General features: G+C 50.4%; 1 long non-coding RNA gene across 2 annotated transcripts in view; it reads right to left on the reverse strand.

The window, feature by feature from the left end:
• Nucleotides 1-13,999, reverse strand: part of LOC120639000 — a 36,450-nt gene extending 22,451 nt beyond the window's left edge. For both annotated transcript variants that reach the window (XR_005661081.1, XR_005661082.1), the window contains exon 1: nucleotides 13,776-13,999. This is a non-coding gene — a long non-coding RNA (uncharacterized LOC120639000). The remainder of the gene's footprint in view (nucleotides 1-13,775) is intronic.
• Between the last annotated feature and the right edge of the window lie 3,361 nt (nucleotides 14,000-17,360).

Consider the following 17,360-nt stretch of genomic DNA (forward strand, 5'->3'; position numbering starts at 1 on the left):
TCTCTGAACATTCTGGGGCAATAAAGAGAGACATTTGCCCCAAACCAGATTTTTGGCTACTTCTCCTAGTAGCCTGGGCCTGGGAGTCAGAGGATTTGGGGTCCAATCCGGGCTCCTCCATTTGTCTGCTCTGGGAATATAGGCAAGTCATTTACTTCACCTTATCTGTAAAGTGGGGGTTAAATGCTACTCCTTTCTTGTTGAGCGTTTACTATATGCCAAGGACTGTACTGAACTCTAGGGTTTGATTCAATCGCTGCCCCATACGGAGCTCACAGACTAAGTGGGAGGTCTGGACAGGCTGGGACTCTATCAGGATCTGTGGCTTTATCAAGAGCAGGGTTGGCAGTAGGATTCGATTTGGAGCCAGGAGCAGTGAATTCAGATTATGAAATAAAGTACGTTCTATGTATCAAGTACTGTACTAAGCACCGAGGCAGATAGAAGATAATCAGGTCTGACACAATCCCTGCCCCACACTGGGCGCACACCTAGGAATATACAATGGGGAGGGAAAATAGGTATTTAATCCCCATTATACAGAGGAGGAAACTGAGGACACAGAGAAATTCAGTGACTTGCCCAAGTTCACACAGGATTAGAATCCAGGTCCTCTGACTCCCTGGCCTGTGTGCTTTTCACTCTCACTGTACTAGATGCTACATAAATGAGTACATGAATGTGTACGCACACACAGACACACTCCCCCACGTAATCACATTAAAAGGATACTTGTTTCGATTCCCTGTTGCCTTCTCTCGCTCCCAGCCTTTGAGCAAGGAGCTGGACCTTCTTACTCCTTCTCCCAGCCTGTCTTATGGCTATGGGCAATCCTCAGAACTTCTGCCTCCGTTTCCCCATTTTCTAAATGGGATTGCTCCATCTTAGCCTGTCTCCTGTGGTGCGGCTATTTCAAATAACGAAGCATTTATTAAATGCCTACTGTTTGCCGGGCGCTTTACTAAGTTAGCATTCAATACCGATTGATTAAAGAGGACAACGCGACTTCTCCCCTCGAGAAGTTTTCACTCAAACGGCAGGGTGACAAACTTTAAAATAAATTACAGATAGGAGGAAGAAATAGAGATAGTACCTAGCTGGCCTTTCTTTTGTGGACTCCAAGAACCCAGAAAAAAGTGGCAAGATGCCATAAGTATCATAGAGTAAGTGAAGTAAGTGTTTTATGTCCTAAAAGAAATCGGGCAGCGGAAAGGGGGAAATGAGCAAATCCCCAGAAGAAGTACCCAATAAATAGTATCATTGGATTGAAGGGCAATCTGCAAATGGGAGCTGGGCTTGTGGGGCCTCCTAATAATAATAATAATTGTTTAGCACTCACTATGTGCCAAGCACAGGAGTAGATAGAAGTTAATCAGATTGGGCACAGTCCCTGTTCCATGTGGGGCTCACACTGTGAATGCCCATTTTATGGATGAGGTGATTGAGGCCCAGGGAAGTGAAGTGACTTGCCAAGGCCACACAGTAGACACGAGGCAGAGCTGGGATTAGAACTCAGACCCTTCGGGCCCGTATTCTACCCAGTAAGCCAGGCTGCTCCCGTCACCCCGTGGCCCACTCCCTGCCCCCGCAGCGGTCAAGTGGGCCAAAGCCAGCCGGGCAATGTCAGAGAAACAAAATCAGTGAGCGCAGCGTGAGAAAGTTGGGGAGAGGGAACCCCAGCCTGCCCCACAGGTCACCCTGAGAACTCGGGGAACAAGGACGAGCAGGTCCACGCGGTGACTCCACCGTGGCTCAGAGCCCGGATCTGACAGGGACATGAACAAGACCACCACCGCCGGAAGATCGTGCCTCAGTTCTACTTAGAGTATGAGCCTCACGTGGGACAGGGACAGTATCCAACCTGGCTAACTTGGGTCTATCCCAGTGCTTAGAGCGGTGTTTGACTAGTAGTAAGTGCTTAAAAAAAGACCATTAAAAAAGAAAGAAAAGAAGCAGAAAGGAGTGTGAGTTCCACGGAGGGGAAAAGATAGGAGGGGGGAGTTGGAAATGGGAGAATTATGAGTGAGGTAATGATAATAACTGTGGTATCTGTTAAACTCTTCCTGTGTGCCAGACATTGTTCTAAGAGCTGGGGTAGGCAGAAGCCAGTCGTATCGGACACAGTCCCTGTCCCACCTGGGGCTTGCAGTCTTAAACCCCATTTTACAGGTGAGGTAACTGTGGCCCAGAGAAGTGAAGCGAGTGAGGATTGCCTCAGAAGAGGACCTGGGGCTTGCAGTCTGAAGTCCCATTTTACAGTTGAGGTAACTGTGGCCCAGAGAAGTGAAGTGAGTAAGGATTTCCTCAGAAGAGGAAGAGCTCCGACTGCAGACTGTAAGCTCTTGGCGAGCAGAGAATGTGTCTACCAACTCTGTTCTGTTATGTTGTACTCGCTTGAGTACTTAGTGCTCTTCACACAGTAAGCGCTCAATAAATACCCCTGACTGACTGACCACCCCCCCGTACCAGATGGGCCAGGCCCTGCCCCTCGACCTGGACCCTGCTGGCTGGGCGACAACAGTCCGGTTTGCGGGCAGAGGGAGAGGTGCCGCTGCCAGCACTGAGGGAAGGGCTGAGGGCAAAGTTGAGGAAGCTTAACACCAGGGCAACAACCTGACAACATCTAAGCAAGTTCTCCCAGTCTCCCCTCCTTCCAGGGAGAGGAAATAGCCCTGGGTTACGGCATTGGGCCCGGTCGGTTTTGGATAAGGGAGGGCAGGAGGAGCCCAGTTTAGAGGAAGCCCTCCCGGCTAATACAACTCCACTGAGCCCTTCCCTTCATCCTCTCCTTCTCCTCCTCCTCTCCTTCTCCACCCAGGGAAAAGCCACAGAGCCTGATTTGACTTTCTCTCCCGCTGCTGTTGCTGTAATGAAATGGCCAAGGGGCAGGAAGGAGGGGAGGAGGAAGAAGAGAAAGCCTGATTCCAGGGAAACAGGTTTGCCCATCATCCACGGGGATGAGTGAACTCTGGGAAGCTGAAATGCACCCAGATTTTGCCACGTCGATGCGAGGGCTCGTAATCGGTTGACCCGGCAAGCACAGACTCATTTACCCGTGTTTTGGGATTGTTGGCTGACGGGGAAGCAGGGAGGCTCGGAAAGTTATCCGAGGAGGGACTGCGGGAAGGGAAGATGGAGTGAGGGGAGACAATGTAGAGGATAAAGGCAGGTTTGAATTTGGGTTGAGTTGCGGGGAAGGAGAGATGGTGAGAGAGAGGTGTGCGTACCCATAATTTAATCAATTGGCTCATCAGTCAACAGATCAGTCAGAAGTTCTTGGCCCTCTTCTGTTCTCCATTTACACTCACTCCCTCGGTGAACTCATCCGCTCTCACGGCTTCGACTACCATCTCTACGCAGATGACACGCAGATCTACATCTCCGCCCCGTCCTCTCCCCCTCCCTTCGGGCTCGCATCTCCTCCCGCCTCCGGGACGTCTCCACCTGGATGTCGGCCCGCCACCTAAAACTCAACGTAAGCAAGACCGAGCTCCTCATCTTCCCTCCCAAACCCGGTCCTCTCCCGGACTTCTCCATCACCGTGGATGGCACGACCATCCGTCCCGTCCCGCAGGCCCGCGATCTCGGTGTCATCCTTGACTCGTCCCTCTCGTTCACCCCACACATCCTATCCGTTACCGAGACCTGCCGGTTTCACCTCTACGATATCGCCAAGATCCACCCTTTCCTCTCCACCCAGACGGCTACCTTACTATTACGGGCTCTCGTTATATCCCGGCTAGACTACTGTGTCAGCCTTCTCTCTGACCTCCCTTCCTCCTCTCTCGCCCGCTCCGGTCTATTCTTCACTCCGCCGCCCGGCTCATCTTCCTGCAGAAACGATCTGGGCGTGTCACTCCCCTTCTTAAACAACTCCAGTGGTTGCCTATCGACCTCCGCTGCAAACAAAAACTCCTCACTCTAGGCTTCGAGGCTCTCCGTCACCTCGCCCCTTCCTACCTCTCCTCCCTTCTCTCTTTCCACCGCCCACCCCGCACGCTCCGCTCCTCCGCCGCCCACCTCCTCGCCGTCCCTCGGTCTCGCCTATCCCGCCGTCGACCCCCGGGTCGCGTCCTCCCGCGGTCCCGGAACGCCCTCCCTCCTCACCTCCGCCAAACCGATTCTCTTTCCCTCTTCAAAACCCTACTTAAAAATCACCTCCTCCAAGAGGCCTTCCCAGACTGAGCTCCTCGTCCCCCTCTACTCCCTCTACCATCCCCCCTTCACCTCTCCGCAGCTAAAGCCTCATTTTCCCCTTTTCCCTCTGCTCCTCCACCTCTCCCTTCCCATCCCCACAGCACTGTACTCGTCCGCTCGACTGTATATATTTTCGTTACCCTATTTATTTTGTTAATGAATTGTACATCGCCTCGATTCTATTTAGTTGCCATCGGTTTTTACGAGATGTTCTTCCCCTTGACGCTGTTTAGTGCCATCGTTCTCGTCTGTCCGTCTCCCCCGATCAGACCGTAAGCCCGTCAAACGGCAGGGACCGTCTCTATCTGTTGCCGACTTGTTCATCCCAAGCGCTTAGTACAGTGCTCTGCACATAGTAAGTGCTCAATAAATACTATTGAATGAATGAATTTATAGACCACTTACTGTGTGCAGAGCACTGTACTAAGCACTTGGGAGAGTTAATTCATTCATTGTGGTTTTTGTTACTTGCCTATTATGTGCCAGGTACTGTACTAAGCACCGGGTGGATACAAGAAAATAGGGTTGGACACAGTCCCTGTCCCACTTGAGGCTCACAGTCTTAATCCCCATTTTACAGATGAGGTAACTGAGGCCAAGAGAAGTGAAGTGACTTGCCCAAGGTCACAGAACAGGATCTGTACATAAATACAACTCAAGGGGATTGGAATGGGAGGGTGAGGCCAGGCAAGGCTCCACTTGTCTACTGTGTGACCTTGGGCAAGTCACTTGGCTTCTCTGCGTCTCAGTTCCATCATCTATAAAATGGGGATTAAGACTGTCAGCCCCAAGTGGGACAGGGACTGTGTCCAACCCTATTTTCTTGTATCCACCCCGGTGCTTAGTACAGTACCTGGCACATAATAGGTACTTTATAGGGTACTTTATAGGGACTTTCTCCAACCTGATTATCTTATATCTACCCCAGCTCTCAGAACAGTGCTTGACACATGATAAGGGCTTGACGAATGCTATTATGATGATGATGATGATGAAGCAGTGACCTTCCATGGGAAAGAGTGATGGAACCAGGGGGAATCCGGATATTTTCCTTTCTCTCCTTGTTGAATCCTGCCCTTTGACCTGGCTTTCCACGGCTGCCTTGGAGCTTCTGTGTTGGCGGTGGCCCCCGTCCCTCCCCCTTCCCCACCCCCTTCTCTCCTCAGTCACCGACCCCAGGCTTTGAGGGTGACATTTTCCCTTGCTGGATATGAGCCAAAGGTGCCGCTGGCTACCAAGGGTCCCCCCCGGCCTGGAGCTGTGTAACTGAGCAGCAGCTGAGTTTTCCTGAGAGTCATCTTCCCAGAAACACCCCAAGCAGCTAAGTCCTTTCCCGCCAAGCTTCCAGTTAGCTAGTCCCTTTGGAGCAGAGAAGAAACAAAAGGAAGAGAAGAGGACGGGGAGGAAGAGAAGCAGCGTGGCCTAGTGGAAATAATAATAAATAATCGTGGTCTGTGTACTAAGTGCCAGGCACTGTTCTAAGCGTTGCGGTAGATACAACCCAGACCGGAGATCTTCCCACTAGGCCAAGTGGCCCTGTCTGAATTGGGAAATATTGGGGTGAAATGTGAAGCTGTCTGGATCGGGGAGCTCTGGGTTGAGTAAAAGGACCTTCACGATCTCAGGCCTCTGTTCTCTCTTGCTGGAGTCTTTATGGGCAGATTGTCTGAGGTGCCAGCTAACCACCAGACAGAGCACGGACGATTTCTCAAATTAAACCTGGTTGCAAAAATGCTGTTTTGACTGGTGTCTTGTGGGGTTTTTTTCTGTGAACTGCACATATGGTGTGCCATAGTCCCTCAAGAACCTTATACCCTGCAGGCTTTCTCATTACTATTTTTTAATGATTGTTTTTACTTGTTCCAGGCACTCTTCTAAGTGCTGGGGTGTAGACACAAGCTAGTTAGGTTGGTCACAGTCCCTGTCCCACATGGGGCTCACAGTCTTAATCCCCATTTTACAGATGGCCCAGAGAAATGAAGTGACTTGCCTAAGGTCACACAGCTGACAAGTGGCAGAGGTGGGATTAGAACTCAGGTCCTTCTGCCACCCAGGTCCATGCTTTAACCACTCTGCCTTGCTGTTTGCCCAATACTCATGGCGGGATCATCCCTCAGACTCCACAGACCCAGGTCTCCACTGAAGGGCTGCTTAACTGACAGTCTGGTCTGTTACTCAAGGCACCAACAGGGCTCTGCCCACAATAAGAGCTCAATAAATACGATCGGATGACTGAAGCATTTACTGAGCTCCCAGCATGGCACAAGCTGTTACCAAGTGCCTGATGTTGAGGTTAGGTCGCAACCCCTAGACTTGAACCCTGCCCTCAGGGCACCCCCAATCTGATCGGTGTTGGAAGCAGGCGGGCAGGGAAATAGGACTCACCCAGAAACTTCGTAGGTCCATAGAGATAGCAGAATCCACAAGAATGAGTTGAGAGTGGGAAGAGTTAGGGTAGCAGGGATTATTAGATGATAATAATAATAATTACGGCACGTGTCAAGTGCTTATTAAGTGCCAAGAACTGTGATAGATACAGGCTAATCAGGTGGGCTACAGTCCCTGCTCACAGGTAGTTATTATTAAGCAGCAGCGTGTCCCAGTGGATATACCACTGGCCTGCGAGTCAGAGGACGTGAGTTCTAATCCCCGCTCCACCACTTGTCTGCTGTGTGACCTTGGGCAAATCACAACTCTTTGTGCCTCAGTTACTTCATCTGTAAAGTGGGGATCAATACAGTGAGTCCCCTTTGGGATAGGGACTGCGTCTGACCAGATCAGCTCGTGTCTACCCCAGCTCTGAGAAACAGTGGCTGGCACATAGTAAATGCTTAACAAATACCGTAAGAAGAAATTCATAATAATAACAATGTGTCAAATGCTTACTCCATGCATTTGGGTAGAAGCAAAATAATCAGGACCTGGGCTTCGTGGGGCTCGCAGTCTAAATAGAAGGGAGAACAGGTATTGACACCCTATTTTAAAGATGAGAAAACTGAGGCACAAAGATGTGGAGTGACTTGCCCCAGGTCACACAGCAGGCAAATGGCAGAACCATGATTAGAAACCAGGTGTCTTAATTCCCAGTCCTGAGCTCTTTCTACTAGGTCAAGCTGCTCCCAGGAAAACTCCTAGGGGACAGGAATCATGCCTACTTTATTATAAATTCCAAAGGGCTTAGAGCAGTGCTGTATTGTGTCCTATCCCTCTAGACTGTAAACTCACTGTGGGCGGCGAATGTGTCTGTTTATTGTTATGTCGTACTCTCCCAAGCGCTTAGTCCAGTGCTCTGCACACGGTAAGCGCTCAATAAATACTCTTCCCAGTAAAAGTCCGTCTCTAGACCGTAAGCCTTTCGTCTCTAGACTGTAAACCCGTTGTGGGCTGGGATCGTCTCTCTCTTTTGCTGTGTTGTACTTTCCAAGTGCTTAATGCAGTGCTCTGCACACAGTAAGCGCTCAAGAAATACGATTAAATGAAATACGACTGAACGAATGGAGTGAATGAATAAAGCTGAGCCCTCTGGACCAGGAGGGCTGTGAACTGGATCCGGGATCAGCCAGCATTCTCAGAGAGTCTCAGAGCAGTTTGGTGGAGTGCGGGAGGAGGGAGTTGGGGGAAGACAACTTTCCAAGCGCTTAGGACAGTGCTCTGCCCACAGTAAACACTCAATAAATACGATTGAATGAATGAATGAAAAGACAAGGCGGTACTTCCCGTTTTTCTTGCCGCAATCTGGAAAACGAAGCAGCCCTCCTTCCCTCCCTCCCTCCCTCCCTCCAGCGGCCCTGGGGAATGCAAAGTATGGTCAGATAACCCCGAAATATGTGGACAATTTACAGCCTCTAGCTTCCCATCAACTGACTCTGCTCCATTCTTCTTTGCCCTCCTTCCTGACTGTCCAGGTTTGGTTTTCCAGTTTGGGTCAGCAACCTGAGGGCTACGTGACCTGGAGGGGTCGGGGGGAGAGGGAAAGGGATGCCACTGTTCTAGTTTGGTTTCTTCCTATCTGTGGCATTTTGTCAAGTGGTTACTATGTGCCAAGCGCTGGAATAAGCCCTGGGGCAGATACGAGTCACCAGGTCCCAAATGGGACTCCCAGACTAAGTAGGAGAGAGTAGGATTTAATCCTCACTTTGCTGGTGAGGGAACTGAGGCACAGAAGTGAAGTGACTTGCCCCAGGTCACACAGCAGGCAAGGGGCAGAGCTGGGATTAGAACCTGGGGTCTCAAACTCCCAGGTCTGTGCACTTTCCACTAGGCCACACTGCTTTTCTTGGTTGGGAGGTGCTCCCCGGGACTCTATTTTCTCTTCTGTAAAATGCAAGGAGTCAAAATCCCACTCTAGATTATCAGCTCCTTGATGACCGGGTTCCACTGAAGGATGAGAAATTAAGTGACATGCCTGAGATTAATCAATCAACGATATTTATTGAGCACTTCCTGTGTGTAGAGCTCTGTACTAAATGCTTGGGAGAGTATAATATAACAGACAAGCTAGATTATCAGCTCCTTGATGACCAAGTTCCACTGAAGCATGAGAAATTAAGCGACGTGCCTGAGATTAATCAGTCAACGTTATTCACTGAGCGCTTACTCTGTGTAGAGCTCTGTACTAAATGCTTGGCAGAGTGTAATACAACAGACAAGCCTGTCCACGATGAGCTTAAAATCTAGATCTGAGTTCCAATAGCAGAGAAGTGGCGGAGCCAGGATTAGAAGCCAGGCCTCCTAGCCCTGTGCTCTATCCATGTTGTCCACTAACAGTTCGATTAGGTCAGGAATCCTGTCTCCGGTTGCTTTCGAACAGCGCTCCGTACAGTGCTCATAGAAAATGCTCAGCAAACACCGCGGATCGAATGGCCTGCAGTTGCCGGATTGGCTATGGATCGGGTTTAAAAGCATAGCTGTGAACATGCCGATCAAGAGGTCTCATACTGCGGTGAGGATCACGATGATGATGACGTTGATAATGATAATAATACTTTACTGTAAGCTTGTTATGGGCAGTCAATCAATTGTACTTATTGAGCGCTTACTGTACGCGGGGCTCTGTGCTAAGCACTTGGAAGAGTTCAATATAATGATAAATATTCCCTGCCCACAATGAGCTTAGAGTCTAGAGGGGGAGACTGACGTTAATATAAATAAATAAATGACTGTTATGAACATAAGTGTTGAGGGCTGGGGGCCGGGGGGTGGTCGATGAATGGAGGGAGCAAGTCAGGGAGATGCAGAAGGGAGAGGGAGAAGAGGAAAGGAGGGCTCAAACAGGGAAGGCCTCTTGGTGGAGAGGTGCCTTAAATAATAATGATAATGTTGGTATTTGTTAAGCACTTACTACGTGCAGAGCACTGTTCTAAGCACTGGGGTAGGTACAAGGTAAACGGGTTGCCCCACACGAGGCTCACAGTCTTCATCCCCATTTTATAGATGAGGGAACTGAGGCACAGAGAAGTGAAGTTGCCCACAGTCACACAGCTGACAAGTGGCAGAGCTGGGATTCGAACCCATGACCTCTGGCTCCCAAGCCCAGGCTCCTTCCACTGAGCCACGCTGCTTCTCAGCGCTGCTTCTTAAATAAGGCTTTCAATGGGAGGAGAGTCATCGTCAGATTCGAGGAGGGAGGGCGTTCCAGGCCAGAGGCAGAGGCAGATAGGCGATATGGAGGTACAGTGAGAAGGTGGGCGCTAGAGGAGCAAAGTGTGGGGGCTGGATTGTAGTGGGAGAGTAACGAGATGAGGTAGGAAGGGGCGAGGTGACCCAGTGCTTTAAATCATAATAATAATGTTGGAATTTGTTAAGCGCTTACTACGTGCAGAGCACTGTTCTAAGCGCTGGGATAGACACAGGGGAATCAGGTTGTCCCACGTGGGGCTCACAGTCTTCATCCCCATTTTACAGATGAGGGAACTGAGGCCCAGAGAAGTGAAGTGACTTGCCCACAGTCAGCTGACAAGTGACAGAGCCGGGATCCGAACCCATGACCTCTGACTCCAAAGCCCAGGCTCTTTCCCCTGAGCCTTTAAAGCCAGGGGTGAGGAGTTTCTGGTTGATGCTGAGGTGGATGGGCAACCACTGGAGGTTCTTGAGGAGAGGGGAAACGCTGAAGAGGTGTCGACATCACCCCGACAGTGGCCTCAGTGCTCGGGCCCTGTGCCGAACAGCGGGTCTCGGGACTCACGGTAATGACCCAAGGCCCTACTTTCAAGTTGCACTTGTCATCCCTCCACCCCTGGGTTTTTAGGATAAGTAGTTCTACAGCTCCAAACTCCTCCTTGGACTCCACACACTACCCCACCCCGACTACTTCCTCCTTCCTAGCCCTGCCCTGTGACTAAGGCGCTAGATGGCTGCTGGAGGAAGGGGAGCAGAAGAGGAAGAAGGAGGAGGAGGAGGAGGAGGAGGAGGAGGGTAGAAAGAGGAACGGGGAGGGAGATGTGATGTGTTCACTTATTTTGAGCTTTCCTGGAGAATGGGGAGATGGAGGAAGGCTTCTCGGTGGTTCCCTCTGATTCAGTCGCCGACTCCTGACGCTACGTCGGAGTCCCCGTCCCTGGTTCCGGGTGGGTTTTGGGTTCATTCATTCATTCAATCATTTTTATTGAGCGCTTACTGTGTGCAGAGGAACGTACTAAGTGCTCGGAGAGTGCAGTACAGCGATAAAGAGAGACGATCCCCGCCCACAACGGGCATACCGGCTAGAGGGTTGGCTTGAGCCAAACCTGAATGGTGTGGCCTAGCGGAAAGAGCGTGGGCCTGGTAGTCGGGAGACCTGGGCAAGTCACTTAGCTTCTCAGGGCCTTGGTTTCTGCCTCTGAAAAATGGCAATTCTGTTCTCCCTCCGACTTAAACTGAGCCTTTTTGGGACAGGGGCTGTGTTTGATTTGATTATCCTGTTTTGGCCCCAGTACTCATCACAGTGCTGGGCCCGGAGGAAAATGATTCCACCCCTTACTCTGCTAGGGTGGGGCCTGGGAACCCAGGGAGGAAGAATGTGCTCACATTCTCTATAGATCTCTGGTAGGAGCGGGGTGGGGGGAAGGAGAGGGCCCATCTGGTTCCTTCCTTCCCTCGGAGAAGCAGAATGGCCTTACTGGAGAGACCACGGGCCTGGGAGTCGGAAGGATCTGGGTTCTAATTCGGACTCTGCCCCTCGTCTGCCGTGTGACCTTGGAAAAGTCACTTCACTTCACTGTGCCTTGGTTACTTCATCTATAAAATGAGGATTAACGATTGTGAACTCCACATGGGACACGGACTGGGTCCAAACTGACTAGCTTGTATCTATCCCGGAGCTTAGAACACTGCTTGTCATATAGTGAGCACTTAACACATACCATCATTATTAAAGGCCAGACTACTCCTGCCTCCCCTACTCCAGCGCTTAGTACAGTGCCTGGCAAATAGAACTTCTTCGTTTAAAGCACTTAACAAATAACAAGCATCCTCCGGCTCCAGCCCCCACCTTCTCCTGGAGCTCTTTCTTCCTTGATTCATTCAATCGTATTTGTTAAGTTCTTGCTGTGTGCAGAGCACTGTACTAAGCTCTTGGGACAGAACAATACACTGCCCGGGGCTGGCCTACAGCACAGATCTCTCCATCCCTGCTTTTGGAATCGGCAGTGGGGCCGGAGCCGGGATGGAGCCCAATCAGAGAAGCCTAAGCTGGAAGGGACCTCCAGGAGAAGTCATTAGCATTATTTATAAGAAAAATAATAACCATAACAATGAAAACAACAACTATAATATTAACTTTTGCTCCCCAATCCTCCTATCCTGGCGGGTTCCCAGAGATAAAGTGTGCGGGATTACTCAGCTGTCTTCCCTGAGAAGATGTTTACAACTCCATAAAGCTAATTGGAGGTTGGTAAATCTGTTTACTAGAGGTTCTTGATTGCCCAGCCGAGATTGCAACCCATCCTAGCCCATGCGGGTCAGCAGCGGGGAATGCTGGCAAGGGGGGAAGGAGGAACCAGAAGATGAACCTGCGTTATGACGGGGGGCGGTGGGAGAAGCCAGCTCAGAGAGAAGCTCTATGGTGAGAGGGGGAAATCCTTTGGCCTGAGAAGACGGGAAGGCAAAGTGGTATATTCACAATATTTTTTTTAAATGGCATTTTTTAAGTCTTCACCTTGTGCCAGGCATTATACTAAAGGCTGGGGTAGATATAAGCTGATCACCTGGGATGCAGTCCATGACCTTCATGAGGTGCCGAATCTTAATCCCCGTTTTACAGATGAGATAACTGAGGGACAGAGAAGGTAAGCGACTTGCTCGAGGTCACACGGCAGACAAGTGGCAGAGCCGGATTTAGAACCCAGGTCCTTCTGACTCCCCGAGTGTGAGCCTGTTGTTGGGTAGGGATTGTCTCTATTTGTTGCTGAACTGTACTTTCCAACCACTTACTCCAGTGCTTGGCACACAGTAAGATCTCAATAAATACAGTCGAATGAATGAATGACCTGGGCTCTAACCACTAGACCACAATGCTTCTTACCGCAGAATTGCAGGGTAGATCAGAGGTCATGTCGGCCTCCCCCCGTCTTCTCGCCAGACTACACCCTAACCCCCCTAGCCTGGCCAGGGTCTAGCCACTTCTGAAGATCTCCAAGGATCTTTGTACCCATTCCAGGATCTAAACATCCTTTTCTGCCCCTTCTCCTTCTCTCTGCTGCCTATTATACTGTATTATCCCAAGCGCTTAGTACAGAGCTCTGAACACAGTAAACACTCAACAATTACAGCTGTTGGGCTGACTGTTTCCTCAATTATAAGCAGCATGGTTCAGTGGAAAGAGCTTGGGTCTGGGAGTCAGAAGGACCTGGGTTCTAATCCTGACTCTGCCATTGGTCTGCTATGTGAATTTGGGCAAGTCACTTAACTTCCCTGTACCTCAGTTACCTCATCTGTAAAAACAGGGATTGAGACTGTGAGCCCCACAAGGAACAGGGACTGTGTTCAACCTGCTACAGTGCCTGGACTGTAGTAAGTGCTTAACAAATACCATTAAAAAATCCAATCCTCTGAGGAGAGGCAGTTCAGACAAAATTAGCTGTGCTGTGTCCGGACAGCCAAATTGACTAATATATCCAGAACCAGAAATTACTGATATGTCAAATGTTTTTATAAATCAATCAATAAATCTATCAGTGGCCTCTATTGAGTGATTACTGTGTGCAGAACACTGTACTAAGTGCTCGTGAGAGTACCATGATTAGTAGATAGGGAATGTGTCTGCTATATTGTTATATTCCATGGTGCCAAGCATTTAGCGCAGTGCTCTGCACTCAGTCAGCACTCAATAAATATGACTGACTGACTGGCTAGACACAATTTCTGCCCTCGAGCAGCTTACAAGTCAGTAGATTCCCTTCTCTCTCCCCTCTCCAGCAACAACAGCACTATCTCAGCCTGGAGTTGGATCTAGGCAGCAGGAAGAATGGGAAGGAGGCCAAAGTGGGCTTGAGGTGATGGTGGGACTGGAGGGGCTCTCCAAATAGCCCAGGGGATAGCGTGGCCCTTCCCCACGGACTCCCCGTGCTCCTTGAGCTGCGAAGCCCGGAGCTGGCACCAACCTGCATCCGGTGTCGGCCCTGGGCTGAGAGGATCAGGAAGTTGACCACTGACTCCAGGAAAACATTGATCAAAGCCCTCCTCTTCTCCTCCTCCTCTCCTCTTCTTCTCCTCCTCTCAGGATATGTTGATGAGGCTATTTTCTCCCTCTGTCACTATTCTTCTCTTCACCTCCCCCGAACCCACCCAGCCACTCTCCATCTCTCTCTCCCGCTGTCTCTCTGCCTCGCTCTCTTCCTCTGTCTCTCTCTCTCCCTCTAACTCTCACTTCCCCTGTCTGTCTGTCTCTCTCCCTCTGGCTGCCTTCCCCCCCCCCCCTCTGTCTCTCTCTCCATCTGACTCTCCCTCTGTCTCTCTTCCTCTGGCTCTCTCTCCCACTGTCTCTCTCCCTCTAACTCTCCTTCTGGCCGCCTTTCTCCCCGTCTCTCCCCTGACTCTCTTTCCCTGCTCCACCCCCACCCCCCATCTTTCCCTCCCTCTATCTCTGAAAGCAATTGGTCATTTCTCTTCCTTTGGGGAAGGGGTCCTCTCTTTTTGTCTTTCGTTAAAGCCACAGCAGGATTCCCTACCTCCCTACCTCCTCCAGGCCCAGATGACTGACAGGTTTGGCAGCCACTGAGGCAGAGGCTCGCCAAACTCAAGTCTGGGGGTCACAATGGATGTAGTGACCTCCAGGAGACATAGACCAGCTGTCTCCTCCATTCTTCCCTCCCTTCCCGCCTGGGCTTGGCTTCCCTGGGGGCTTCTGGGCTTGATTCAGAACTCTGAGCTCCTGGGGTTGGGTAGCCACTAGACAGCTAGCCAATCCATCGCCAGTCGATCAACCAATCAGTGGTGTTTATTGGGTGCTTATTATGTGCAGGTGCTTGGGAGAGGACAGTGATACTAATTATGGTATTTGATGCACACTTACTATGTGAGAAGCCCCATTCTACACGCTGGGGTAGATACAAGATAATGGGATTGGACACAGTCCCTATCCCACATAGGGTTCATTGTCTCAATCCCCATTTTGCTGACGAGGGAACTGAGGCCCAGAGAAGTGAAGTGACTTGCTCAAAATCACACAGCAGGCAAGGGGCAGAGCCGAGATTAGGAGCCAAGTTTTTTGACTACCAAACCCGGGCTCTATCCTTTCCTCTACCCAGCCAGGCGTGTCCATAGTGTGCAACAATGCCTCTTTCCCAGGGCCACTGGACCATCTCTCCCCATCACCCGTCACCCAGACAGGTCCTGAGCCTCCCTCCCCTATTCTCCAACGTGGACCCAAGCCACCTTCCCTGTTAGGCCTTATTCCTTGCTTCGCATTAACCGCACCCCTTCTTCCCTCCATTTTCCCCGTCTCTGTCACCCCCATTGCCAGACGTGGAATTCACCAAAGTTGGTGCCACATATCCTCCACGGCCGAACAGTGGGTACAGCTGGTCTTCCTCCCATTTATCCATCAACAGTTTTTATTTATTGAGCCCCTGGGAGCAGAGCACTCTTCTAATCAGTGCATTTGTTAAGCACTTACAGCCAAGCACTGTTCTAAGCACCGGAATAGATAGGAGGTTGCAATTTAACGGTTGGTTCACTTGCTATCTGTTCCCAGAGCTGGGATTTCTCTGTATGCAAGCTCGCTGTGGGCAGGGAATGTGTCTATTTATTGTTACGGCGCAGTGCACACTGTAAGCGCTGAATAAATGGTGGAATCAATGAATAAAGACAAAGCTGCACTTTGAGCTCCACCGGAGTTCACCCACCCCCTGTCCTTACCTCTCCACGCAGGGTTGTTTGGGCCAGAACAATTGTTTTCCAATTGTTTTCACCGGCCCCTCCTGCAACGACTGATCAATCATCGTCGTCTCTCCGGGGCACACCCTCCTGACCTCTGACCGGGGATCACCAATCGCTCGCTTGGTGAAGCGGTTTCTGCCCTCCACACCTCCCATCCCCCCGAACCCCGCCGCTAGAACCTGAACCACTGACTGATGGGAAGGAAGGAGGCAGCAAGTTAGAACTTGAACCCTGATTCAAGCTGTTTGGGTTTCTGGCCCTGACTCAAACGGGGGTGCGTGGCGGGGCAGGGGATCGGATGTCCACATATTGTCGGTGAACCCAGGCTGGGTCAAATATCTCTTACTCCCTTTTCTCTTCCCCTCTGCCTCTGGTCCTTCAGACAAACCTTTGCTCCTGCCTGTCTCTTCCCTTCCTAAGCCCCAAACGATCTTCCCTTCCTAATGACATCTCTCGCCCTTCTTTCCTTTACAATGAACTAATCCCCTTCTCCAGCCCCAACCAACCAACCAGCAATTGTATTTATTGAATGCTTGCTGTGTGCAGAGCACTGTACAGAGCGCTTTGGAGAGGGCAGTATAGTAGAGGGGGCAGACAAAGTTCCCTGCCCCCAATGAGTTTACATTCTAGAGGGAGTGCTAGTCCAGACATAACCAAATCGCCAAAGGAGTGGTGTGGTCTGGTGGAAAGAGCACGGGTCTGAGAGTCGGAGGACCTGGGTTCTAATCCCGGCTCGGCCACTTGTCGGCTCTGTGACCTTGGGCAAGTCACTTAAGTTCTCTATGACTCGATTTCTCATCCGTGAGATGGTGATTAAGACTGTGAGCCTCCGGTGGGACCTGGACTGTGTCCAACCTGATTATCGTGTATCTGCCCCAGCACTTAGTACAAAGCCTGGCATGTAGTAAACACTTAACGAATACCATTAAAAATAAAATATCTGGAGAGGGAATATGAGACCACAGCCTAGGCCCCAATACCAGAACTAGTTCTGATGCAAATGCTAATTTTGTTATTTATAGCTAGTGCCGTATTAATGTTGACGCTATAAATGATTTTACAAAATGACTTTTAAAATCCAGAGAGATTTCACATCGGGGATGTCATCTGTCTTTACCCCATCTTTCCGAGATGAGATGTGAGGAGGCACAGCGAGAGTGGCCCGCTTTAAAATCATACGGCAGATGATTAGCTGGGCCAAGACTAGAATCCAGGTCTCCTGACACCTACCTCCACAGCCTTTCCATTGGAACTCCAGCTTTCGATAACCTGGCTTCTAGAGAGAGTCTGGATAAATGAAATCGACAGATAATCCAAAAACCTTATTGCAGTCCTTCGCTTCCTCTTCCAGATCTCTTTCCCCTTCTTTCCCTCTCCAGGTTTTCCCTTGGCAACCTGCTGCTGATGAAGAAAATGACCCGTAAGGAGGAAAGCAGGGCGAGGAGAAGCAAAGGAATATAGGCAATCCACACTCCGGACATTTGTCCTGGCCGAATGGGATTCGATCTGTTCCCGGATGTGTCTGTTGGCATCATGTTTGTCTGTTGAAACTTGGAACTCCTGAAGCGTAGGGACCATGTAGGTCAACCTGTTCCCTTCCGCGTCACGTGAACAGCTAGAGAAGAGAGGGAGGTTGAAAGGAGAATGAATGAACTGGATTTCTGACTCCCCAGGAGTCCAGCCCTGGAATTAGTGGCTAAGGGAGGATGAGGAAACTTTGTCCCTGAAGATGAAAAACAATGGATGCCCCCTCGTTTTGAATCGTCATCGTCGGTCTCCCCGAATCAATCAATCAATTGATAAATCGT

This window comes from Ornithorhynchus anatinus, chromosome 19 (genome assembly GCF_004115215.2).
Source record: "Ornithorhynchus anatinus isolate Pmale09 chromosome 19, mOrnAna1.pri.v4, whole genome shotgun sequence".
Taxonomy (NCBI): Eukaryota; Metazoa; Chordata; class Mammalia; order Monotremata; family Ornithorhynchidae; genus Ornithorhynchus; species Ornithorhynchus anatinus.